A 26,421-nucleotide genomic window follows, 5' to 3' on the forward strand; every position below is an offset into this window, starting at 1 on the left:
GGGGGCTTAGCTGCAGCCCTGAGCTCGCCTAAGTTATAAAAATCCTACCGAGTGAAGAGCAAACCTCTCACTCGGAGGCTTAGCTGCAGCCCAGTGCTCGCCTAAGATATAAAAATCCTACCGAGTGGTAAGCCGGACTTCCACTCGGAGGCTTAGCTGCAGTCCAAGTACTCGCCTAAGTTATCAAAATCCTACCGAGTGAAGAGAAAACCTCTCACTCGGAGGCTTAGCTGCAGTCCAAGCACTCGCCTAAGTTATAAAAATCCTACCGAGTGGTAAGCCGGACTTCCACTCGGAGGCTTAGCCGCAGCCCAGTGCTCGCCTAAGTGGACTAAGGAATAAGTCGAGTGCAGTAAAGGCGCCCTGCTTTGAACCTGCAAAAGACATTTCGAGCCAAAAGCAATCATATTCAAGCACCAAATTCAAGTTCGAATCGATATCTAAAGGAACCGAAAGTGTTCAGGCGTTAAGCCCGTTAAGGTTTATCGGTTACAATTCCACTCGGCATACCGAGGCAAATTTAAAGCGTCGAGCTAGAAGAAGTTTTTTACTCCTCCTGTGGAGGGCTGGAAGGTGCAACAAACTCATCAAGATCAATTCCGTCTGCGATCCGAGTGGCAGCCTCAAGGAAAGTTTCCATAAAGGACCTGAAGTCGTGTTTCTTGGTGTTGGCCACCTGGAGGGCCGCCAGCTTCTCTTCTCGCGCATCTTTGCAGTGGACTCGGGCCAGACACAAAGCAACATCTGCACCGCACCGAGCCGAGGACTTCTTCCATTCCTGCACTCGACCAGGGATCGTGTTCAAGCGAGCCATCAGCCACTCAAGGTCATTCTGAAGTGTCTCCCCGGGCCAGAGCGTCGAGTCGATGCGAGATGTGGCGACCTTCAGCCTTGCGAGATAGTCCACGACAGCTGCAACACGGGACTCCAGTCGGAAAACATCCATGGCAACTTCGTCGTTCACCGGAGAATTGACGGGGTCGAGGTTTGGCTCCAGCCGGCTAGTTTCTTCTTTAAAGTTTTGGCAAAATTCTGCAAGGACGATCACTGAGTCAAGGGAATGGTCGAATGGAAAAACCACGATTGGAAATGATTACCGAGCATAGAGGTTTACCTTCAAGCATAAGAAACAGCTTCTTGGCAAGACCACTCAGGAAGGCCTCCAGATCATTTTTCTTCCCAGTCAACTTACTGACTTGGTCGGTCAGGGCAGCTTTATCAGTTTTCAGTCGACTGACCTCCTTCTTGGCGATCCCAAGAGCAGCTTTCAGATTGGTATTGTCTTGTTCAAGCTTGGTGACTGAAGCTAACTTCTCGTCAGCAAGCTTGATCTTCTCAGCTAGTTCAAGGTCTTTCTTCTGTTGGGCGTCCCTTACCTTACCTGCAAGTTACAGCAAGATCAGATTTTGAAACAAACAAGGGGAAAAGCAGTCGTCAGGGTCTCACCAAACATACCTTCGGTCTCCTCCTTTGCCTTCGTCAGCTTCTCCTGAACCAGCTTCAAGTTCAGCTCAAGTTGAGTGTGCTTGTTTTCCAGCTCAGAGTAGCGAGCCACAAGATCACAGGAGTTCTGCGAAGAACCAATCGACTAAATGTCAAATATAATTCACTTCTGAGTGAAAAAGGAAAAATCACACGTTTCTAAGACTACAGCCGAATACAAGCATTCGACCATAGTCTCGGGGACTACACCCAGTGGGTGCACTCAGCGTGCCCCCACTAATCCTATTGAAGACAGAGTCGACCAGTCGACCGGTTTGCGAAATCCAGTCGACTTGGTCGGATGACGGAAAGACTGAAATTATAAAGCCTAAGGCCGACTGCTAGCAGTCGACCTTAGCCTTGGGGACTACACCCAGTGGGTGCACTCAGCGTGCCCCCACTAATCCTATGGAAGACAGGGTCGACCAGTCGACCGGTTTGCGAAATCCAGTCGACTTGGTCGGATGACGGAAAGACTGAAATTATAAAGCCTAAGGCCGACTGCCAGCAGTCGACCTTAGCCTTGGGGACTACACCCAGCGGGTGCACTCAGCGTGCCCCCGCTAACACGGAGTCTAAATCGACACACCCACTGGGTGACTACTATAAATTCTGGAAAGGAAAAGTTTTTGGTAGCATATCCTAACAAAACAAACGGTGGTCGACTGACCTGAACATTGCTTTGGAGGGCAGAACTGGCGTCGTAAGCCGCCTGGCTCACATCCCGGATAGTCCTTAACTGCTCCATCATGATCCCTGCCTGGCGTATCGCCTCCTTCGCGGCGCCGGCTTGGTCCTCTGGGACGTGGTGCGTCGTGAAGAGGGAGGGCTGCTGAGCACTCGTCAGTGGATCTGCGAAGGACACAGTGTGTCGAGTGGTATTCTCTTCCTCCGCAATCAGAGTCTCAGGCGCCGCCACATCCTGGGGCACCCTGCTGGCAGACGCTTTCCTACTCTTTCTGCGCTTCAGCGGTTCCTCATCCTCATCATCATCAGGGAGAGTGATAACAACATTGGGTGGAGCTACAGAGAAGAATCAGGATTAGAGATCACGAGTCAGTCGACTAAAAACGGCGTTAAGAATATAGTACCTGGTTTTGAAGTTGCTGCGTCCTCCATCTCATGGTCATCAGCCCGGGCTGAGGTCTCAGAAGTAGCAGCACTGCAACTCCAAAGAATCAGTCGACTAACTTCAGCGTCAACCAGAGACAAAGCTCACACAAAATAAGAAGACTTAAGCAGCATGATTACCCTGATATGGTGGGGATGGACACCTTCATCTTCGGCAGGAGCTTGGTCGGCTTTGACGGAGCCGCCCTAGGTTGCTTCGGCGCCTTTTCAGTCGGCACCGGAGAGGTGGTCCGAGGGCGCTTGGTCGACTGGGCAGCGGTCGCAACTCCCTTGCCACGTTCAGTCGAAGGGTCGTGGATAAGCTTCGACCGCCTTTCTGAGCGCGGTGGTACGACCTCCTCCTCCTCTTCTTCCTCGTCTTCAGCGTCATCTTCATCACCGTCATCATCATCATTGTCATCATCATCCTCAGCAACGTCCGAGTCCCATTCCTCCTCCTCCTGGCTCTCGCCCCCACTCGGCTCACCCTCCTCAGTCGGAGCTTGTGCTCCATTGGGCATCGAGTACAGCTCGGTGAGGGCCTGGTAGACATCAAGACAAGGATCAATCGACCAATCGGCAGAATAAACAGAAACAAATATGAAAAGAACACAGTGGAGAGCAGAGCAGACATACCTTGTTTGGATCACTGTTGTGGTCGAGTGGAGGAATCCTTCTGGCTCCGCGTGGGTTATCCTTGTTTCCGGTAACGGCGGCCATCCATCTTTCCAAAGTGACGTCGTCGACTGCTTCTGGATGGACTCGAGTCTCGTCTTCAGTCCCACAGTACAACCACATGCAGTGGCTCCGGAACTGAAGGGGCTGGATACGACGCCTAAGGAAGACCTCCAGGAGATCCATGCCCGTCACTCCCTCCCGAACCAACTGCACCACGTGCTCCATCAACATCTTCACGTCAGCTTTCTCCTCCAGAATCAACTTCAGAGAGGAGGGCTTGTTCACTCGGTCCATGGTAAACTGAGGGAGTCCACTCGACTGCCCCGGCGTCGACTGGTCCTGGCAGTAGAACCAGGTCGACTGCCAGCCTCTGACTGACTCGGGAAAAGTCATGGGTGGGAAGGTGCTCTTATTCCTCACCTGGATCCCCAGGCCCCCACACATTTGGACGACTCGGGTTCTTTCGTCGCCTGGGCTCGCCTTCTTCACGGTCTGAGAGCGACACGTGAATATATGCTTGAACAAGCCCCAGTGCGGTCGACAGCCCAGAAAACCCTCACACATGGACACGAACGCGGCAAGATAGGCGATGGAATTTGGGGTAAAGTGGTGGAGCTGCGCTCCAAAGAAGTTCAAGAAACCACGGAAGAAAATACTCGGCGGCAAAGAAAATCCACGATCAACATGGGTGGCCAAGAGCACGCACTCACCCTCTTCTGGCTGGGGTTGCCACTCCTTCCCCGGAAGCCTCGCAGCCCCATGGGGGATCAAGCCCTCGTTGGCCATGTCGAGGAGATCTTTCTCTGTGATGGTCGACTGGATCCAATCTCCTTGGACCCAGCCCTTCGACAGGCGGGATCTGGACGAAGACCCGCCGCGGCTGGTGGATCTCCCCTTCGCCTTCTCCGTCGCCGACGCCTTCTTCGCGCATTCCAGCGCCGCCGTCTTCTCCTTGGCCATGGTTGCCGGTGAGACGCGCGAGGGGAAGTTGTGCGGAGGCGAGAGCGAGCGTGCTGGACGGAGACGAAGGGAGCAGAGAGAGAGAATGCTGAGGCACAATACAAAAAACCCTCGCCGGGCGCATTTATAAGGTCCCTTCCGAGTGGATGACAGGTGGGCCCGGTCGATCTAATCATATCCAGGAACAGTTATGCAGGGGGGATACGTGGCGAAGAAACCGGCGCGGAGATCGAGGCGTCTATGTCCCATCCCATCCGAACGCCGCGGTCCGCTCTGCTTCGTGCGCTTCCCCAAATTTCGCATCCCGCGGAATCTGCGAACGGCAGATCGGTCTGTCAGACACGGGGTTTCCTGCGATCCGTCGCTCGGAGATCGTCGAAGCTCGAAAGATCACTCGACGAAAGAAGAGAATGGATCGAGTCGACTGAAGACAAGTTGCTCACTATCGACGAAGAGATTCTTTAGTCCAGAACAACGCACGACCAGTGTGCAAAGGTTAATCGGAAACAACATCAACTCCTTCCTCACTCGAAGCCTCAATCCATTCGGGGGCTAATGATGGGGTCATGTACCTAGGGTAGGGTCACGGACCTGATCTAAGTACCTTGCCCAAGGACACCCTTAGAAGAGGTCACCTTCCAGTCGACCAACGAGGGACCCACTCGACTGACTTGAAGGACTCGACCACGAAGACTCACTCGACCACCAGAAGGTCAAGAGGCACTCTGCACTGCAACGGCCTGTAATTAAGTAGACTTTATGATAGTAAAGACACTTTATGTGGGGCGTTACCAGTAACGCCCCAGACTTAACTCACCTTAAACCCTCTCCTACGTGGGCTGGCTGGGGTCCTAGCGCACTCTATATAAGCCACCCCCCTCCACAGGTAGAGGGGTCGGCACCTTGTAACTCATATACACATAATCCACTCGACCGCCTCTGGGCTCCGAGACGTAGGGCTTTTACTTCTTCCGAGAAGGGCCTGAACTCGTACATCTCCTGTGTTTATAACCTCTCCATAGCTAGGACCTTGCCTCTCCATACCTACCCCCACTCTACTGTCAGGCTTAGAACCACGACAGGGGGCTCCCTCCGTGACGACACTTCAGGCTCGTCCGCCCTATCCGACGGCGCCCCGGACGGAGGCGTCTTGCTCTCCATCATCTCCGGACGAAGGTCCCCCGAAGACGAGCTCATTTGCGAAGGACGGAGATCCGAACTACAAGGTAAAAACTTTAGTTATCCTCAGAAGCACAAATAGGGATGTCCCTTATTATGAAACTCCTTTCTTTCTACTTACGGCTCGTTGGAGGGCTGACTCTTTATGGGAGATTGTGCGGTCGGGGCCTCCCCGGACGCAGGACCCTCTGGCGAAGATTTCTTCCCCCGTTTAGGGGATTTTGCCCCCGGGTCCTCGGAGGCAGTCCTCTTCTCCCCTTGGAGGGAGGGATTCTCGATCCCCCCTCTTTCAAGAGCCTCCTTAGGCGAGGCAGTAGCTTTCCTGCTTTCCCCTTCGCCTTCCTCTGGAGGCGCAACCTCAAGCATCCGAACCAGCACGAAATCCGGCGCGGTCTCGGGGAGGGGGGCCAGACACCATATCAATTTTGCTTCAGCTATCCACTCCTGTTTATAAGGAAGTTGGTCATAAGGCGAATCATCGAAAGGCAAACAAACGGTATGTCCGGACTTGGAACTACTTACTTGAGTATCCGGGCGATTGCATCTTAGGCCAGCATCCTCGGTCAATTCCGGACGTGCCTCTTGCGATCCGAAGAATAATTTGTACATCTCCAGGGGTGTCATACCCATGAAGTGTTGAAGAATCCGTGGGCCCTCCGGATTGAACTCCCACAGCCGGAGAGGGCGGCGTTTGCAGGGCGGAAGACGCCTAATCAGCATAACCTGCATTACCACCACCATATCAACCTCCCTCGTTTGGAGATCTCGAATCCGGCCCTGCAGTAGGGGCACGTCCTTTGACGGCCCCCAGTTGAGCCCTTGGTTGACCCACGACATCAACCATCGTGGAGGTCCCGGGTGGAATAAGGGCGGCGGCTTTTGTCTGCGGCCCCTCGGAACGGTGATATAGAACCACTCTTGCTGCCACGGGCCGAGCTCCTCTTGGAAGGAGCCAACGGGCCACGGGGCATCGGCCCTCCTACTTATGGTCGCCCCGCCGCACTCCGCCTGGCGCCCCCCAATCATCTTCGGCGCCACATTGAAGGTCTTCAGCCACAGGCCAAAGTGAGGGGTGACGCGGAGGAAGGCTTCGCAGACAACAATAAATGCGGAAATATGGAGGATGGACTCCGGAGCCAAATCGTGGAATTCCAACCCATAGTAGAACATGAGCCCTCTCACAAAAGGATCCATCGGGAAGCCTAAACCCCGACGGAGGTGGGATACAAAAATGACATACTCGTCGGGCTCGGGGGTGTGGATGGCCTGCCCTTCGGTAGGCAACCTGTGCGAAATCTCATAAGCCAGGTACTTGGCCTCCCGCAGCTTTAGCATGTCCTCCTCCGTGACGGAGGACGGCATCCACCAGCCCTGGAGGTCGGAACTGGACATCGTTGAAGGTCCGAAGCGCTCGAATCTGGAGCTCTAGGTGCTGGAACTTGGAGCGGGGAAAGGATTCGATGGAGGATTGAAGAAAAGAAACGAGCCTTGGTCCCGTTATAAAGAGGGAGAATACCAAGAGCCGTCTCCGTGACCGTTTGGGACTCGCCTACGATAGAGGGGGCGGGGCGACGGGCGCGGTTGGGTTACCCACGTCCGTATTGATGAGAATTCCGGATTAAGGGGGAACACAATCTCTGCTTCGACAAGACATGCCAAGGAAACCGCTTCGCTAAATGCGCTGAGGTGGTAGAGTAAAAAACGATTCAAGTAATGGCTTGGTAGTGGCGTGACATCATGCCGCAAAAAACGTCAGCAGATTGAACTTGTGTATATATTATTCTCTCTACGGTGGAATGTGGAATTTATTTTGCAGAGCCGGACACTATCCTGGTGTTCACAATCTTCTATCATTCGGAGGAGGAACCCGCCTTGCAATGCCAAGCAATATACGCGCCGGACTTATCGTCATTGAAGCCTGGTTCAGGGGCTAATGAGGTAGTCCTGGATTAGGCGGTGTCCGGATAGCCGGACTACCATCATCAGCCGAACTATCATCCGGACTATCATCATTGACCGGACTCCAAGACTATGAAGATACAAGATTGAAGACTTCGTCCCGTGTCCGGATGGGACTTTCCTTGGCGTGGAAGGCAAGCTTGGCGATACGGATACGTAGATCTCCTACCACTGTAACCGACTCTACGTAACCCTATCCCTCTCCGGTGTCTATATAAACCGGATGGCTCTAGTCCGTAGGACACAACAACAACAACAACCATTAAAATCATACCATAGGCTAGCTTCTAGGGTTTAGCCTCCTTGATCTCGTGGTAGATCCACTCTTGTAAACATCCACAATATCAATATCAATCAAGCAGGACGTAGGGTTTTACCTCCATCAAGAGGGCCCGAACCTGGGTAAAACATCGTGTCCCTTGTCTCCTGTTACCATCCGCCTAGACGCACAGTTCGGGACCCCCTACCCGAGATCCGCCGGTTTTGACACCGACACCTGCCTTGATGATTTGTTTATTTGTGTTCTTGAGCTAGCAATGGGGCGTGAGGAGCTCCAAAAAGCCGAATCCCCCTCCTGGTCGCCTTGGGCCTCCTTTTATAGGGAAAGGGGTTGCCACAGTGGCACACAAGAGGTGGAAAGGGCACAGTGATGCGAGTTTATCCCTCGCATTACATGACAAGGCGCATTTAATGCGTCGTGCTTAGGTGTCCCTGCTTTATCGGGGACGGGGGAGAGCCCAGTCTTGTCCGTCGCTGATCCCTTTCGTGTCGACACGCGCCCTGGCCAGCGGTGCCCGTGGTGCCATGTAGGCAGACATGTAGCTGAGGTGGCGCAGTGGTGGGTCTCCACGAAGATCCGCTTGCCGCCACGCAGGTGCCTGCCCAACTAGTTGGGTCGGCAGCTGCATGTGAACAGTGGTAGAGGTTGGACTTGGCATGGGCCTGATGGTGGCCCTACGAGTGTCCTTGGCAAGGGCCTTGCCGTAGCCCCGGCAAGGGTCTTGCTGTCGCGCCTGCTATCATTCCCGGCAGGGCTCCTGCCGGGGGCCTTGTGGTCCTCCTTGGCTGGGATTCCGCCAAGGGTCGTCATCTTCTATAGTGTGTATCTGATCTCGAATGTCTTCACAAAGATCTGCATGCCACCACGGGGATGTCTCCCGAATCCTTGCCCCATGGGGGCAGTGGACTCAAGGGTGATTCGCTCCGTAGGTGTGGGGCGAGCCGCCACGGCAAGGGCCTTGCCAGGTTTGCTAAAACTGCCCCCTGCAAGGATCTTGTCGGGGGAGTCTCTTCGTTCCCTTTGCTCTTCATGGTCTTGGTCTTGGTGTCGTTCTACTCCTTTCGAGCTTCGGCCTTACCTTGGCTCACCTCCCTTGCCTTGCTCGGTGCAGCGGCGTCCGTGGCTCGGACTGCCCATGCACAGTTATAGGGGTACAAAAAGTGTACCCCTCTTTTTGTACACCGACAAAAGTATTTAGTAGCAAAGTAGTATGATAGTAATGGTAACAGTAGCAAAAGTAAAGATAGTAGTTTTGTAATGATTGTAACAATAACAACCGAAAAGTAAAATAAGCGAAGCACAATATGTGAAAAGCTCGTAGGCATTGGATTAGTGATGGATAATTATGTCGGATGCGATTCCTCATGTAATAGTTATAACATAGGATGACACAGAACTAGCTCCAGTTCATCAATGTAATGTAGGCATGTATTCCAAATATAGTCATACATGCTTATGGAAAAGAACTTGCATGACATCTTTTGTCCTACCCTCCCATGGCAGTGGGGTCCTAGTGGAAACTAAGGGATATTAAGGCCTCCTTTTAATAGAGAACCGGACCAACACATTAGCACTTAATGAATACATGAACTCCTCAAACTATGGTCATCACCGAGAAGTATCCCGATTATTGTCACTTCGGGGTTGTCGGATCATAACACATAATAGGTGACTATAGACTTGCAAGATAGGATCAAGAACTCACATATATTCATGAAAAAATAATAGGTTCAGATCTAAAATCATGGCACTCGGGCCCTAGTGACAAGCATTAAGCATAGCAAAGTCATAGCAACATCAATCTCAGAACATAGTGGATACTAGGGATCAAACCGTAACAAAACTAACTCAATTACATGGTAAATCTCATCCAACCCATCACCGTCCAGCAAGCCTACGATGGAATTACTCACGCACGGCGGTGAGCATCATGAAATTGGTGATGGAGGATGGTTGATGATGATGATGGTGACGAATCCCCCTCTCCGAAGCCCCAAACGGACTCCAGATCAGCCCTCCTGAGAGAGATTAGGGCTTGGCGGCGGCTCCGTATCGTAAAACATGATGAAACTTCCTCCTTGATTTTTTTCTCTGTGAAATGGAATATATGGAGTTGGAGTTGATGTCGGTGGAGCGTCAGGGGGCCCACGAGACAGGGGGCGCGCCCCCACCCTCGTGGATAGGGTGTGGGCCCCCTGGCCTTCATCTTTTGCCAGTATTTTTTATATTTTCCAAAAGTTATCTCCATGGATTTTCAGGTCATTCCGAGAACTTTTGTTTTCTGCACAATAAACAACACCATGGCAGTTCTGCTAAAAACAACGTCAGTCCGGGTTAGTTTCATTCAAATCATGCAAGTTAGAGTCCAAAACAAGGGCAAAAGTGTTTGGAAAAGTAGATACGTTGGAGACGTATCAACTCCCACAAGATTAAACCTTTGCTTGTCCTCAAGCAATTCAGTTGATAAACTAAAAGTGATAAAGAAAACTTTTACAAACTCTGTTTGCTCTTGTTGTTGTAAATATGTAAAGCCAGCATTCAAGTCTTCAGCAAAGATTATGAACTAACCATATTCACAATAACACTTAAGTCTCATGTTTACTCATATCAATGACATAATCAACCAGCGAGCAATAATAATAAAAGTCGAATAACAACACTTTCTCAAAACAATCATAATATGATATAACAATATGGTATCTCGCTAGCCCTTTCTGAGACTGCAAAACATAAATGCAGAGCACCTTTAAAGATCAAGACTGACTAAACATTGTAATTCATGGTAAAAGAGATCCAGTCAAGTCATACCCAATATAAAAGAGATCCAGTCGTCGTGTGCTCTCCAGCGGGTGCTTTTTAATAAGAGGGTGATGACTCAACATAAAAGTAAATATATAGGCCCTTCGCAGAGGGAAGCATGGATTTGTAGAGGTGCCAGAGCTCGATTTTAAAATAGAGAGGAATAACATTTTGAGCGGCATGCTTTCACTGTCAACGCAGCAACTATGAGATGGCGATATCTTCCATACTACATGCATTATAGGCGGTTCCCAAACAGAATGGTAAAATTTTATACTCCCCCACCACCAACAAGCATCAATCCATGGCTTGCTCAAAACAATGAGTGCCTCCAACAAACAATAACCCTGGGGGAGTTTTGTTTTAAATATTTTGATTTTCTTTGATCTTTTTGATCATGGGACTGGGCATCCTGGTTACCAGCCATTTTCTCGTGAATGAGGAGCGGAGTCCACTCCTCTTGAGAATAACCCACCTAGCATGGAAGATACATACAACCCTAGTTGAAACATGAGCTGCTTGAGCATATAAAACATAATTTGATTTGAAGGTTTGGAGTTTGGCATATACAAATTACTTGGACCGGCATGTAGATACCGCATATAGGAACGTATGGTGGACTCATATGGAATAACTTTGGAGTTTAAGGAATTCGGATGCCCAAGCAGTATTCCCGCTTAGTATAGGTGAAGGCTGGCAAAAGACTGGGGAGCGACCAACTGAGAGAGCGACAATAGTCATGAACATGCATAAAAATTAATTTACACCAGGTGCAAGCATGAGTAGGATATAATCCACCATGAACTTAAATATCATGAAGGCTATGTTGATTTTGTTTCAACTACATGCGTGAACATGTGCCAAGTCGAGTCACTCAATTTATTCAAAGGAGGATACCATCTCATCATACCACATCACAATCATTTTAATAGCATGTTGGCACGCAAGGTAAACCATTATAAGCTCCTAGCTAATTATGCATGGCATAAGCAACTATAATCTCTAAATGTCATTGCAAACATGTTTATTCATAATAGGCTGAATCAGGAACGATGAATTCATCATATTTACAAAAACAAAAGAGGTCGAGTTCATACCAGCTTCTCTTATCTCAATCAGTCCATCATATATCGTCATTATTGCCTTCACTTGCACAACCGAACGGTGTGTATAATAATAATAGTGCACGTGCATTGGACTAAGTTGGAATCTGCAAGCATTCAATTCAAGAGAGAAGACAAAGTAATATGGGCTCTACATTAAATCAACAATCATGCATATGAGAGCCACTAAGCATTTTCAATATGGTCTTCTACTCTTGACCCCCAAAGGAAAGAAAAGAAATAAAACTATTTACACGGGAGAGCTCCTGACAAGTAAAAGAAGAACGAGAAATCTTTTTGGGTTCTCATTTTAATTACTACTACAAGCATAGAAATTAAACTAACTATTTTTTTTGGTTTTTCATAAGGTTTATCAAACACACAAGAAAAAAGCTAGAAAAAGGAAATTTAAACTAGCATGGGTAATACAATGAAGGAGTATGAGCACCGACAACTAGAATAGTGTGTGAACATGAATGTAAAGTCGGTGAGAAATATGTACTCCCCCAAGCTTAGGCTTTTGGCCTAAGTTGGTCTAATGCCAAGGATAGCCTGGCTGATATCCAAAGTTATAACAGGGGTCGTACTGAGCTGCAACAGCCAGTGCCTCCTGAGCTGCGGCATGTTGGCGAGATGCCTCCGCTCTACCCTCGTGTTCGGCTGCCTCCTCCCTGGTAACAACATATCTTTGTTTTGCTTGGTAATCAAAAAGGAAAGGAGCAGGGAGAGTAATATGGACGGCGCGACGTCTGTCAAAGATTAGTCGATACTGGAGGAATTGTTCATTCCTCACAAGAAAATGATGCCTGACCATAGCGTTAAAATCTAAATAAGCGTCAGGCAACTCTAAATCACCCTCACGAGGAGGTATACCAAGATAATTAGCAACACGGGTCGCATAAATTCCTCCAAATAAATCTCCAGAAATACCATTATTATGCAACCTACGTGCGACTATTGCCCCCAAGTTGTAATCTTTATTACCTAATACATCACTCTTGAGGACACAAAGATCAGGGACACACATGTGACATGCTTCATCTTTACCATTAATGCATCTACCAATGAAGAGATCAAAATAATTCATAGTCGGAAAATGAATGCTCCCTATGGTAGCTTGAGCTATATCCCTAGATTCTCCCACAGTGATACTAGCAAGAAAGTCTTTAAATTTAGATTTGCGGGGTTCATTAACATTACCCCACTGTGGGAGTTTGCAAGCAGTTGTAAAATCTTCTAAGTCCATGGTATAAGATTGATCATAAATATCAAACAGGACACTTTGAGAATTACGTGAAGATGAAAATTTAAACCTTCTCACGAATGAATCAGTTAGATAGTAGTATTGAGGACACTTATCTTGCATGAAGTCATCAAGATCGGCGTTATGCACATACGCGTCAAATTCATCCTTGATGCCTTCATTAACCATAAACTCTTCTTATGGCCACTCACAAGCACGTACTCCAGCTTCCCTTGGTGGTTCATCGTCTTGCTCACGCATTGCACACCTAGGTCCTTTCTTTGTTGAGGAACCACCTTGGTACATTTTCCTGGACATATTTCTCCCTCTGAAAAATTTCTGAATTTTTTAGTAACTTCAAAATAAAAGTGAATCAAACTGAACAAGGTTGATAGCAACTACTCCCACACGTGTCTAGAGCCTATATCATGCATTAGAACTACTTGGGACCTCATAAATTTGACATGCAAGCTCAAGAACGGGATCACCTATGCAGCAAAAATTTGTAATGAATAAAGCACTAGAACAAAAACTAATTGGACCAATGGAGGAGTCACATACCAAGCAACAATCTCCCAAAGCAGTTTTGTGAATGGAGCTTTGGGCAAGGAGATCAAAAATCGCAGCAAGACGAGCTAGAACTCGTGCTTGAGCTGGATGCGGATTTTTTGGGATGAAGACGAAGTGTATGGGTGCAGGAATAAGTGGAGGGGGCCCACCGTGGGCCCACAAGACAGGGGGCCGCACTCAGGGGGTGTGGGCGCGCCCTCCACCCTCGTGGCCAGGTGCTTGCCCCCCCTGCAGTGTTCTTAGTGCCTAAAATCCTCAAATATTCCAAATAAATCATACTAAATTTGTAGGGTATTTGGAGCACTTTTATTTTTAGGATATTTTTATTGCATGGATAATTCAGAAAACAGACAGATAATACTATTTTTGCTTTATTTATTCTAAATAACAAAAAGTAAAAAGAGGGTACAGAAGGTTGTGCCTTCTAGTTTCATCCATCTCAAGATCATCAAAATGAATCCACTAACAAGGTTGATCAAGTCTTGTTAACAAACTCATTCCGAATAACACGGAACCGGAGAAATTTCGAATAACACTAGGTTACCTCAACGGGGATATGGACAACCCCAATAATAAGAATATCATACTTTTTATTGACAGTAGGAAGAGGAAATTCAAAACCTCCAATAATGATAGTTGGACTTTTTCCAATAGAATTGATGATATGAACTTGAGGTTGTTTCCTCGGAAAGTGTACCGTATGCTCATTACCATTAACATGAAAAGTGACATTGCCTTTGTTGCAATCAATAACAACCCCTGCAGTATTCAAAAAGGGTCTACCAAGGATAATCGACATACTATCATCCTCGGGAATATTAAGAATAACAAAGTCCGTTAAGATAGTGACATTTGCAACTACAATAGGCACATCCTCACAAATACCAATAGGTATAGCAGTTGATTTATCAGCCATTTGCAGAGATATTTTAGTAGGTGTCAACTTATTCAATTCAAGTCTACGATATAAAGAGAGAGGCATAACACTAACGCTGGCTCAAAGATCACATAAAGCAGTTTTAACATAGTTTATTTTAATGGAACATGGTATAGTTGGTACTCCTGGATCTCCTAGTTTCTTTGGTATTCCACCCTTAAAAGTATAATTAGCAAACATGGTGGAAATTTCATCTTCCAGTATCTTTCTTTTATTTGTAATGGTGTCCTTCATATATTTAGCATAACGATCTGATTTAAGCATATCTGTTAAGCGCATACGTAAGAAGATAGGTCTAATCATTTCAAAAAAACGCTCAAAATCCTCATCATCCTTTGTCTTGGATGGTTTAGGAGGGAAGGGCATGGGTTTCTGAACCCATGGTTCTCTTACTCTACCATGCTTCCTAGCAACAAAATCTCTCTTATCATAACGTTGATTATTTGATTACGGGTTATCAAGATCAACAGCGGGTTCAATCTCTGTTTCATTATTTTTGCTAGGTTGAGCATCAACATGAACACCATTATTAACATTATCACTAGGTTCATGTTCATCACCTGATTGTGTTTCAGCATCAGAAATAAAAATATCATTGGGATTCTCAGGTGTGTCTTCAACAGGTTTACTAGAAGCATGCAAAGTCCTTCATTTTTCTTTTCTTCTTTTTAGAAGGACTAGGTGTATCTACATTATTTCTCTGAGAATCCTGCTTGATTCTCTTAGGGTGGCCTTCTGGATACAAAGGTTCCCGAGTCATTCTACCAGTTCTAGTAGCCACTCTAACAGCAAAGTCATGTTTATTATTTAGTTCATCGAGCAAATCACTTTGAGCTTTAAGTACTTGCTTGGCTTGAGTGGTAACCATAGAAGCATATTTGCTAATGAGTTTAAGTTCACCTTTAACTCTAGCCATATAATCACTCAAGAGTCCTATCTCGAAAGCATTATTCTTTAATTCCCTACCGACATAAGCATTAAAACTTTCTTGTCTAGCCATAAAGTCATCAAATTCATCTAAGCACTGGCTATGAAATTTAGTAGAGGGAATTTCAACCTTATCATATCTATAGAGAGAATTTACCTTTACTACCTGTGTCGGGTTATCAAGACAATGTGGTTCTTCAACAGGCGGTATATTAAGGCCATGTATTTCTTCAATAGGAGGTAAATTCTTAACATCTTCAGCTTTAATACCTTTTTATTTCATTGATTTCTTTGCCTCTTGCATATCTTCAGGACTGAGAAATAGAACGCCTCTCTTCTTTGGAGTAGGTTTAGGAATAGGTTGAGGAGTTGGCTCAATTGGTTCAGGAATTGCCTCAGGAATTGGCTCAGGAAGAGTCCAATTATTTTCATTAGTCAACATATAATTCAATAACAATTCAGCTTGGTCAACTGTTCTTTCTCTGAAAACACAACTAGCACAACTATCCAAGTGGTCCTTGGAAGCATCAGTTAGTCCATTATAAAAGATATCAAGTATTTCATTTTTCTTAAGAGGATGATCAGGCAAAGCATTAAGTAATCGGCAAGCCTCCCCTAAGCTTGTGGGAGACTCTCTTCTTCGATTTGCACAAAATTATATATTTCCCGCAAGGCAGCTTGTTTCTTATGAGCAGGGAAATATTTAGCAGAGAAGTAATAAATCATATCCTGGGGACTGCGCACACAACCAGGATCAAGGGAATTACACCAAGTTTTAGCATCACTGAGGGAGTCCTGGATTAGGGGGTGTCCGGATAGCCGGACTACCATCATCAGCCGAACTATCATCGGCCGGACTATCATCATCGACCGGACTCCAAGACTATGAAGATACAAGATTGAAGACTTCATCCCGTGTCCGGATGGGACTTTCCTTGGCATGGAAGGCAAGCTTGGCAATACTGATACGTAGATCTCCTACCATTGTAACCGACTCTATGTAACCCTAGCCCTCTCCGGTGTCTATATAAACCGGATGGCTCTAGTCCGTAGGACACAACAACAACAACAACAACAACAACAACAACAACAACAACCATTACAATCATACCATAGGCTAGCTTCTAGGGTTTAGCCTCCTTGATCTCGCGGTAGATCCACTCTTGTAAACATCCACAATATCAATATCAATCAAGCAGGACGTAGGGTTTTACCTCCATCAAGAGGGCCCGAACCTGGGTAAAACATAGTGTCCCTTGTCTCCTGTTACCATCTGCTCGGACGAACCGCGTTCGCAAAATTCAACACGGTGCCGCATTATGCGTACCTTAAGCTCAAGATGCCAGGCCCTCGTGGAGTCATCACGGTCAATGGAAACACGGAATGCTCCCTCCGAATGGAGGAACATACAGCGGCTCTCGCGGCAGAAGTACAGAGCAGCCTTTTAAGGCAATTTTCGAGTCCGGCCGTTAAACGACCGGACACGGCCAAACGCGCCTGGAGCAACATCAACCAAGACCACCTGGCATGTTCCGAGCACGCGTAGCAATGCGGCCTCAACCCCAGCCCTCGCACAATCGTAAGACAAACTCTCCGCGTACATAATTACGCCCTGGAGATACCGTGGGCATAGGGGGAGAGGCACAACCACAACAGACCCAGAGTGCGGTTCGACCACACCAGGGGCTCCCAAGTGTGTCGCTCTTTTTACCTTTTATTTCTCTCTTTTTTATACAGAACTCTGTCCGGCGGCGAACCTGCCGAACTCATGATGCAACAGCCAGGGAGGGACAAAGGCCGCGACGAACACTCAGGTGGTCTCCATTACGAGCATTAAATTTGTTAAATACACCATTCCGCGGCCTACCCCTGGAGGGAGACGCCTTTAATTCGTCCAATCCCTTGCTTTCCGCACTATTTGTATCATTCCGCACTCATAGCAGCTCTTCTCGAATAAAATGCAGCACTTTTTGCCCATAATTGCATTACCTTATATATATATATGTTCATTTACGACATGTTGCATCCGTACATTTTGGTACGGCCAAATACACCAGGGGCTTATGTTCCCCGCATTATGGTGTGATTAAGTCCGAACACTTTCACAAGTGCGGCATCCCGAACTTATAGCATTATATGAATCGGCTCCGAATCATGTCTTGGGTCAATAGTTGGGTTTGCCTGACTCCCATGTTTGGCACCTTACGTTCCGTTCTACCGGCTAAGGTAGCACTGGGAGAACCACTGTGATTGCGCCCCGGTTGAGCCGGGTTAACGCCTCAGTGGAGAAAACTAAAACTGACCGTCATGATAAGGCGAGAGACTGGTCGCTGTTCGAGAGGTCCTTTCGGGTCCTTAAAGACCTACGCTGCTTCGAGCGAAGTTCCGGATAATGTCCGACGAAGGCGTGGATAGCGCCCCGAATTCGGTCTTCCGAGTACTAGGGGCTTCGCCGAAATTTAAAATTATAGAATTCTATGGCTAAGTGAGAGTGTTCAAGCACTATAAGTCCGGTTGCCTTGTTCGTTGTGTTGAGCGCCTCCCTAGATGGACCCAAAAATGGGAACAAGAGCGCTCAAGTTTATCCCGAACACCCCAGCACTCGTGGCATGGGGGCTGAAGCCGACGACTTGCCATCTCTCAGATTTAATAAACGGCCGCACAGAAGGTAATATTTTAAATTAACAAGCATTGCTTAGCGCATATGAACAAAGTTTTCAGCGCACAGGATAACACATTGCGAATTTACTCAATAATTACATCCCTAGGGCACTCATCCGCAATCTTGCGGGCACCCTTCAGGACAGTCTTATAGTACATTTCGGGCGTACGATATTCCTTGCCCGCTGGTGGCGCGTCAGTGATTAGCTTCTCCACATCCAGCTTGTCCCAATGCACCTTTGCGCGGGCAAGGGCCCGACGAGCACCTTCAATACATGCGGAGCGCTTGATAACCTCCACCTAGGGGCACACATCCACCAACCGTCGCACGAGGCCCAAGTAGCTCCCAGGCATGGCCTCTCCATGCCACAGCCGGACTATGAGGCCCTTCATGGCCTGCTCGGCCGCCTTGTGGAGCTCGACCAGCTGCTTCAGCTGGTCGCTAGGGGGCACCGGATGGCCGGCCTCAGCATACTGAGACCAGAAGACCTTCTCCGGTGAGCTCCCCTCCTCGGCTCGGTAGAATGTGGCGGCATTAGACATGCTGCGAGGCAGATCTGCAAACGCCCCTGGAGAGCTCCGAATTCGGGTAAGTAACACGTAATTTACATTCACATGCTTGCTTTGCCTGAAAAATGCCTTACTCGCCGCTATCTTCCTCACCAACTCAATCTCCTGAAGGGACTTATGGGCATCGCCTTGGCAGTTTTGGCACTTTCGAGAGCCGAGGCAAGCTCGGACTCTCGAGTCTTTGAGTCACGCTCCAAACTCTCATGCTTTTCCATGAGAGCCTGGAGCTCTTGCTGAACCACCGCCACCCGCGCCTCTTGCTTTTCTCGCTCTGCCCGTTCCACGGCCGCATTGCATTCGGCCGCAGACACGGCCTCCTTTAGGGTCGCCACCTTGTTCGTGGCCCCTGCAGTACCCATGTTATCCTTGTTATTTTTTGTTGCAACCTAAATCCTTTTCTGTAAGGTACAAGTTCAAAGTGGTGTTACTCACCTTCTTTGTCCTGGAGCTGCTTCTTGGCGCGGCCGAGCTCTTGCTCGGACCGCTCGAGCTCCTGCTTCAAAGCACCGACCTCCGCAGTCAGTGCGGCAAAGGTCAGCAGCGCAGCCTGCAACCCATATTGACATTTTTTTTAGCAACCCTGTGTATATCTTTTTTTTCAGATCCTCAGTCCGGCTTTTCTTTCCGAACACCGAACCGAGCATCAGGGGCTACTGTCTATGCGGTATTACATTGCATATATTTAACTTCTTACCTCAAAGCCTGATAGAAGGCTACTGCAGGCTTCGGTCAGCCCGCTCTTGGCGAGCTGTACCTTCTGAATCACCGCACTCATAATAGTGCGGTGTTCTTCCTCGATGGAAGCGCTCTGGAGCGCCTCCAACAAATTGTCCGGCACCTCCGGTTGGATGGAAGCCGCCGGCGTCACGGTCTTGCCCTTCGTGCGAAGGGGCCGCCGGCCGGACTCCGGAACCACTACGGGTTCTGATGTGGAGTCCGGCGCAAAGTCCGGGAGGCTGCCTTGTAGCACCTCCGGAGCCTCCCCCTGATGGGTCCCTTCTTGGGATCCCACCTCGGCGTCCTCGGTGTCGCGAGGGGTGAAGGCAGTCGGGATGGAGTCTACATCCGATGGAGCCAACGACCCGCTCGATGAAGCGGGGAGATCATCATTGGCCAGACTACAGACAGCATGCGACATCAGAATGACACTATGTGACGCAGAAAAAGAAATTATAAATCATTCAGGAATCCGGATACTTACGATCTCGCCGGAGGCCTGGCCCTCGAAGGCCATTCTTCCTCGCCAACGTTGATGTTGGCGGAACTATCCGGGGGAATAGTCCTTCCCCTCTTGGACCCTTCGGCCTCCCCTGTTGGGGAAGCCTTCCTCTTCCTCTCTCCCTCCTCTGGGAGAGAGTCCTCCTTCTCCTCCTCGTTTTCGGGGGAGGAGTCCGCCCCGGAGTCGTCGGATACCTGAAAGCGGGAACTCTTTCGAGCACCCGTGGCCTCCTTCTTGGCCTTCTTCTCCGGCACCACGTGCGGTGCCGGAACCAGCAGCCTCGCTAGACGGGCGTCTACTAGGTTTTCTGGCATGGGAGCCGGGCAGATAATCTGCTCCGCCTTCCTCATCCAGTCCTGTTAAAGGAAAAGGGGAAATTAAAACCTGCATAGAGTCAAACTATGAAAATCAAGTGTCCCGTAAAGGGGTAGAATCACTTACCTCGTCGGCTTGGCGCTGCGAGCGAAATCTGCGATCTTCAGTCGCGGATGCGGGGGCTTCGGCGCCCTTAAACAGGACCCTCCAGGCACCTTCGTACGTCGTGTCGAAGAGCCCGCTCAGTGCCTAGTGCTGTTCCGGATTGAACTCCCACAGATTGAATGCCCGCTCTTGGCATGGGAGAATCCGGCGGACGAGCATGACTTGGACCACGTTAACCAGCCTGAGCTTCTTCACCAGCTTCTGGATACAGGCTTGGAGTCCCGTCAGCTCCTCCAAACTACTCCACAGCAAGCCCTTCTCTTTCCAGGAGGTGAGCTGTGTGGGGATACCAGATCTGAACTCGGGGGCCGCCGCCCACTTAGGGTTGCGCGGCTCGGTGATATAGAACCACGCCGATTGCCACCCCTTGACGGATTCCACGAAGGCCCCTTCGAACCAAAGGACGTTGGGCATCTTGCCCAACATGGCGCCTCCGCACTCCGCTTGAGTGCCCTTCACTACCTTCGGCTTGACATTGAAGGTCTTGAGCCACAAGCCGAAGTGGGGCTGGATGCAGAGGAAGGCCTCGCACACGACGATAAACGCCGAGATGTTGAGGATGAAGTTTGGCGCCAGATCATGGAAATCCAGGCCGTAGTAGAACATGAGCCCCCGGACAAAGGGGTGAAGTGGAAAACCCAGTCCGCGGAGGAAGTGGGGAAGAAAAACGACCCTCTCATGGGGCCTGGGGGTGGGGATGAGCTGCCCCTCATCGGGCAGCCGGTGTGCGATGTCGCCGGACAGGTAGCCGGCGCTACGCAGTCTTTCGATGTGCTCCTCCATAACGGAGGAGGTCATCCACTTGCCTCCCGCTCCGGACATAACTGGGGAAGGTTGAGACGAGATGTGCGGGCTTGGGCGCTGGAGCTCGAGTGCACGGAGATGGATAAGCAAAGGAGGAAGAAGGCGTAGGTGAAAAGGTGAATCCTTATCCTTTATATGGGCGGGCGAAGTCTACGCGTCCCCCACCGGCCTGGTATAACTCGCTTATCCCCCAAGCGTCATCAAAAATGGCGCGGTTGGGTTACCCACGTCCGTATTGATGAGAATCCCGGATTAAGGGGGAACACGATCTCTGCTTCGACAAGATGTGCCAAGGAAACCGCTTCGCTATGTGCTGAGGTGATCGAGTAAAAAACGATTCAAGTAATGGCTTGGTAGTGGCGTGACGTCATGCCGCAAAAAACGTCAGCAGATTGAACTTGTGTATATATTATTCTCTCTACGGTGGAATGTGGAATTTATTTTGCAGAGCCGGACACTATCCTGGTGTTCAGAATCTTCTATTATTCGGAGGAGGAACCCGCCTTGCAATGCCAAGCAATATACGCGCCGGACTTATCGTCATTGAAGCCTGGTTCAGGGGCTACTGAGGGAGTTCTGGATTAGGGGGTGTCCGGATAGCCGGACTACCATCATCAGCCGAACTATCATCGGCCAGACTCCAAGACTATGAAGATACAAGATTGAAGACTTCGTCCCGTGTCCGGATGGGACTTTCCTTGGCGTGGAAGGCAAGCTTGGCGATACGGATACGTAGATATCCTACCATTGTAACCGACTCTATGTAACCCTAGCCCTCTCCGGTGTCTATATAAACCGGATGGCTCTAGTCCATAGGACACAACAACCATTACAATCATACCATAGGCTAGCTTCTAGGGTTTAGCCTCCTTGATCACGTGGTAGATCCACTCTTGTAAACATCCACAATATCAATATCAATGAAGCAGGACGTAGGGTTTTACCTCCATCAAGAGGGCCCGAACCTGGGTAAAACATCGTGTCCCTTGTCTCCTGTTACCATCCGCCTAGACGCATAGTTCGGGACCCCCTACCCGAGATCCACCAGTTTTGACACCGACAATCACCCTATAATGAGAACGGAAATATCTTAAGGATATAATAATAGCGAGACTTCTCATCATTAGTAAACAGGGTGGCTATATCATTTAACTTGGTAAGATGTGCCACATCAGTTTCAGATTCAAGGCCATAAAAAGGATCAGATTCAACCAAAGTAATAATCTCAGGATCAATAGAGAATTCATAATCCTTATCAGTAACATAGATACGTGAAGTAGCAAAAGCGGGGTCAGGTTTCATTCTAGCATTAAGAGATTGCTGCTTCCATTTAGCTAATAACTTCTTAAGATCATATCTATCTTTGCAAGCAAAAATAGCTCTAGCAGCTTCTTCATCCATAACATAACCCTTAGGAACAACAGACAATTCATAATTAGGGGGAGAACCTTCATCATCACTTTCATCAATGATTTCATTTTCAGTTATTTCATTCTCTCTAACCCTAGCAAGTTGTTCATCAAGATATTCACCTAATGGCACAGTAGTATCAAGCATAGAAGTAGTTTCATCATAAGTATCATGCATAGCAGAAGTGACATCATTAATAACATGCGACATATCAGAGTTCATAGCAGTAGCAGGTTTAGGTGTCGCAAGCTTACTCATAACAGAAGGAGAATCTTGTGCAGAACTAGATGTCAATTCCTTACCTCCCCTCGCACTTGAGGGAAAAATCTTAGTTCTTGCGTATTTCAAGTTCTTCATAGTGATCAGCAGATATAAATCCCAAGTGACTCAAAGAATAGAGCTATGCTCCCCGGCAACGGCGTCATAAATTAGTCTTGATAACCCACAAGTGTAGGGGATCGCAACAACTTTCGCGGGTAGAGTATTCAACCCAAATTTATTGATTCGACAAAAGGGGAGCCAAAGAATATTCTCAAGTATTAGCAGTTGAGTTGTCAATTCAACCACACCTGGATAACTTAGTATCTGCAGCAAAGTATTTAGTAGCAAAGTAGTATGATAGTAATGGTAACAGTAGCAAAAGTAAAGATAGTAGTTTTGTAATGATTGTAACAATAGCAACGGAAAAGTAAATAAGCGAAGCACAATATGTGAAAAGCTCGTAGGAATTGGATCAGTGATGGAGGCATGTATACCGAATATAGTTATAACATAGGTGACACAGAACTAGCTCCAGTTCATCAATGTAATGTAGGCATGTATACCGAATATAGTCATACGTGCTTATGGAAAAGAACGTGCATGACATCTTTTGTCCTACCCACCCGTGGCAGTGGGGTCCTAGTGGAAACTAAGGGATATTAAGGCCTCATTTTAATAGAGAACCGGACCAAAGCATTAGCACTTAGTGAATACATGAACTCCTCAAACTATGGTCATCACTGAGAAGTATCTCGATTATTGTCACTTCGGGGTTGTCGGATCATAACACATAATAGGTGACTAGAGACTTGCAAGATAGGATCAAGAACTCACATATATTCATGAAAACGTAATAGGTTCAGATCTGAAATCATGGCACTCGGGCCCTAGTGACAAGCATTAAGCATAGCAAAGTCATAGCAACATCAATCTCAGAACATAGTGGATACTAGGGATCAAACCCTAACAAAACTAACTCGATTACATGGTAAATCTCATCCGACCCAGCACCGTCCAGCAAGCCTACAATGGAATTACTCACGCACGGCGGTGAGAATCATGAAATTGGTGATGGAGGATGGTTGATGATGACGACTGTGATGAATCCCCCTGTCCGGAGCCCCGAACGGACTCCAGATCAGCCCTCCCGAGAGAGATTAGGGCTTGGCAGTGGCTCCGTATTGTAAAACGCGATGAAACTTCCTCCCTGATTTTTTTCTCCCAAAACGGAATATATGGAGTTGGAGTTGAGGTCGATGGAGCGTTAGGGGGCCCACGAGACAGGGGGGCGCGCCGAGGGGAGGGGACGCACCCCCCACACTCGTGGACAGGGTGTGGGCCCCTGGCCTTCATCTTTTGCTAGTATTCTTTATATTTCCAAAAGTTATCTCCCTGGATTTTTAGGTCATTCCGAGAACTTTTGTTTTCTGCACAATAAACAACACCATGGCAGTTCTGCTGAAAACAACGTCAGTCCGGGTTAGTTTCATTCAAATCATGCAAGATAGAGTGGAAAACAAGGGCAAAAGTGTTTGGAAAAGTAGATACGTTGGAGACGTATTAGCAATCCCTGCCCTGGCGGCCGGCGCGGCCGTGACCAAATCAAGACCTCGATGGCGCCTCTTCTGATCCTCAAGCACGTCTAGGGCAACGGCTAATCTCGGGAATATGGGCAGAGAGGAGACGTGTACGTTGTCGAGCAACGCCGTGGCAACCTCCTCCGAGCCGACAGGCGCGACGGCCCCAACATCGATGAGTCCACTCTTGGTGCTGACGGGCTCCTACCCTTCAAGGTTGGCTGCCCTGCCTTCACCCATGAGTTGCGGCAAGTCTGTTGGCTGTCCGTTTGCATCTTCAAGCCAGAGATAGTTGAGAAGTACGACGGAAGGCTGAACCCGGCAGAGTTCCTGAGCATCTACACCATCGCTGTTCAGGCTGTCGGGGGAAGAGACGAGAAGGTGTTCACCAACTAGTTCCCGTTGGCACTCAAATCCAACGTGAGGTCCTGGCTGATGCATCTGCTGGAGAACTCCATTTTGTCATGGGCAGATCTGTGCCACAAGTTCATCGGTGCTTGAGGGAGTCCTGGATTAGGGGGTATCCGGACAGCCGGACTATATGCTTTGGCCAGACTGTTGGACTATGAAGATACAAGACTCAAGACTTCGTCCCGTGTCCGGATGGGACTCTCCTTTGCGTGGAACACAAGCTTGGCGAGTCGGATGATATATCTCCTTCTTTGTAATCGACTCTGTGTAACCCTAGCCTCCTCCGGTGTTTATATAAACTGGAGGGTTTAGTCCGTAGGACAAGAACAATCATAATCATAGGTTAGCTCCTAGGGTTTAGCCTCTATGATCTCGTGGTAGATCAACTCTTGTAATACTCATATCATCAAGATCAATCAAGTAGGAAGTAGGGTATTACCTCCATCGAGAGGGCCCGAACTTGGGTAAAACATCGTGACCCCTGCCTCCTGTTACCATTAGCCTCAGACGCACAATTCGGGACCCCCTACCCGAGATCCGCCAGTTTTGACACCGACATTGGTTCTTTCATTGAGAGTTCCACTGTGTCGTCACCACAAGGCTTGATGGCTCCTTCAATCATCAACAACAACACGACCCAGGGTGAGACTTTTCTCCCCGGTCAGATCTTCGTGTTTGGCGGCTTCGTACTGCAGGCCAACTCGCTTGGCCACCTAGAGCAGATTGACAGCTGCGCCCCTGGCCATCAGGTCAGGTTTGGAAACTTGAATTACACGGCCGACATCCGCGGAGACTTGATCTTCGACGAATTCGGGCCTTCGCCAGGAGTGTCGAACGGTCTTTACAGGCACAACTTGGATCTGCCGTCGGACAGTATTCGGGATATCGCACCTGCAGCAGCCCCAGACCTAAATCCAGGACAGAGCGCGTCGTCTGAGGATGGGTGGATGGACCCTGCCATGGAGGCCGCATACTCATCGGCGTTGGAGCCGAACACAGACTCCACCTCTAAGGAAATCTGTGTTGCCAGACCCCGGGACTTGTTTTGGGTTGTAGGTCCAGGACCGCGCGCATCTGTGCCCATCAAAGCTGATTGGACACCAATCATGGAGTTCACCGCCGCGGATATCTTTCAGCACCCACCCTTTGGTGACGTGCTAAACTCTTTAAGGTCTCTCTCTTTGTCAGAGGGCTCGGCCGAACTATGTCCGGCTCGAGGGGGATTCGGACGACAAAGAAAATCTCCGCCCACCCACCACCCACTTAATAGCCACTATCGATGACGTAACAGACATGCTTGACTTCGACTCCGACAACACCGACGATATGGACGTCGGCGCAGGGGACGATTTGGAACCACCGCCCACGGGGCACTGGACTGCCACCTTATCATACGATATATACATGGTGGACACGCCTAAGGAGGACAACAGCGACAAAAAGGACACAATGGAGGATAAACCCCCCGGACAAAAGCCAAAACGACGGTGCAGGCACCGCTCTAAGTCCAGCCATAGTAGCGATAACAACGCTAGAAAAATCGAAACCCCAGTCAACTCCAAAGGCAACAACGACCATATGGACCCAGCGATGCAGCAGGATGAGCCAGTTCACGCAAAACACAGCCCGGAGCAAACGCCCGATCACAGCGATCCCGAGGGCCGAACTCATCAACCTGCCCCTAAAGAAGAGTACAGTCCGTACGATGATGCATTCATCATCCCGGAAAAACGTTTGGAGCAAGATAACCTCCACAGAAGGCTTATGGCCACTGTGAGAAGCCTAAAGAAGCAGAAGCAAA

The sequence above is a fragment of the Triticum dicoccoides genome, chromosome 4B (genome assembly GCF_002162155.2).
Source record: "Triticum dicoccoides isolate Atlit2015 ecotype Zavitan chromosome 4B, WEW_v2.0, whole genome shotgun sequence".
Lineage (NCBI taxonomy): Eukaryota > Viridiplantae > Streptophyta > Magnoliopsida > Poales > Poaceae > Triticum > Triticum dicoccoides.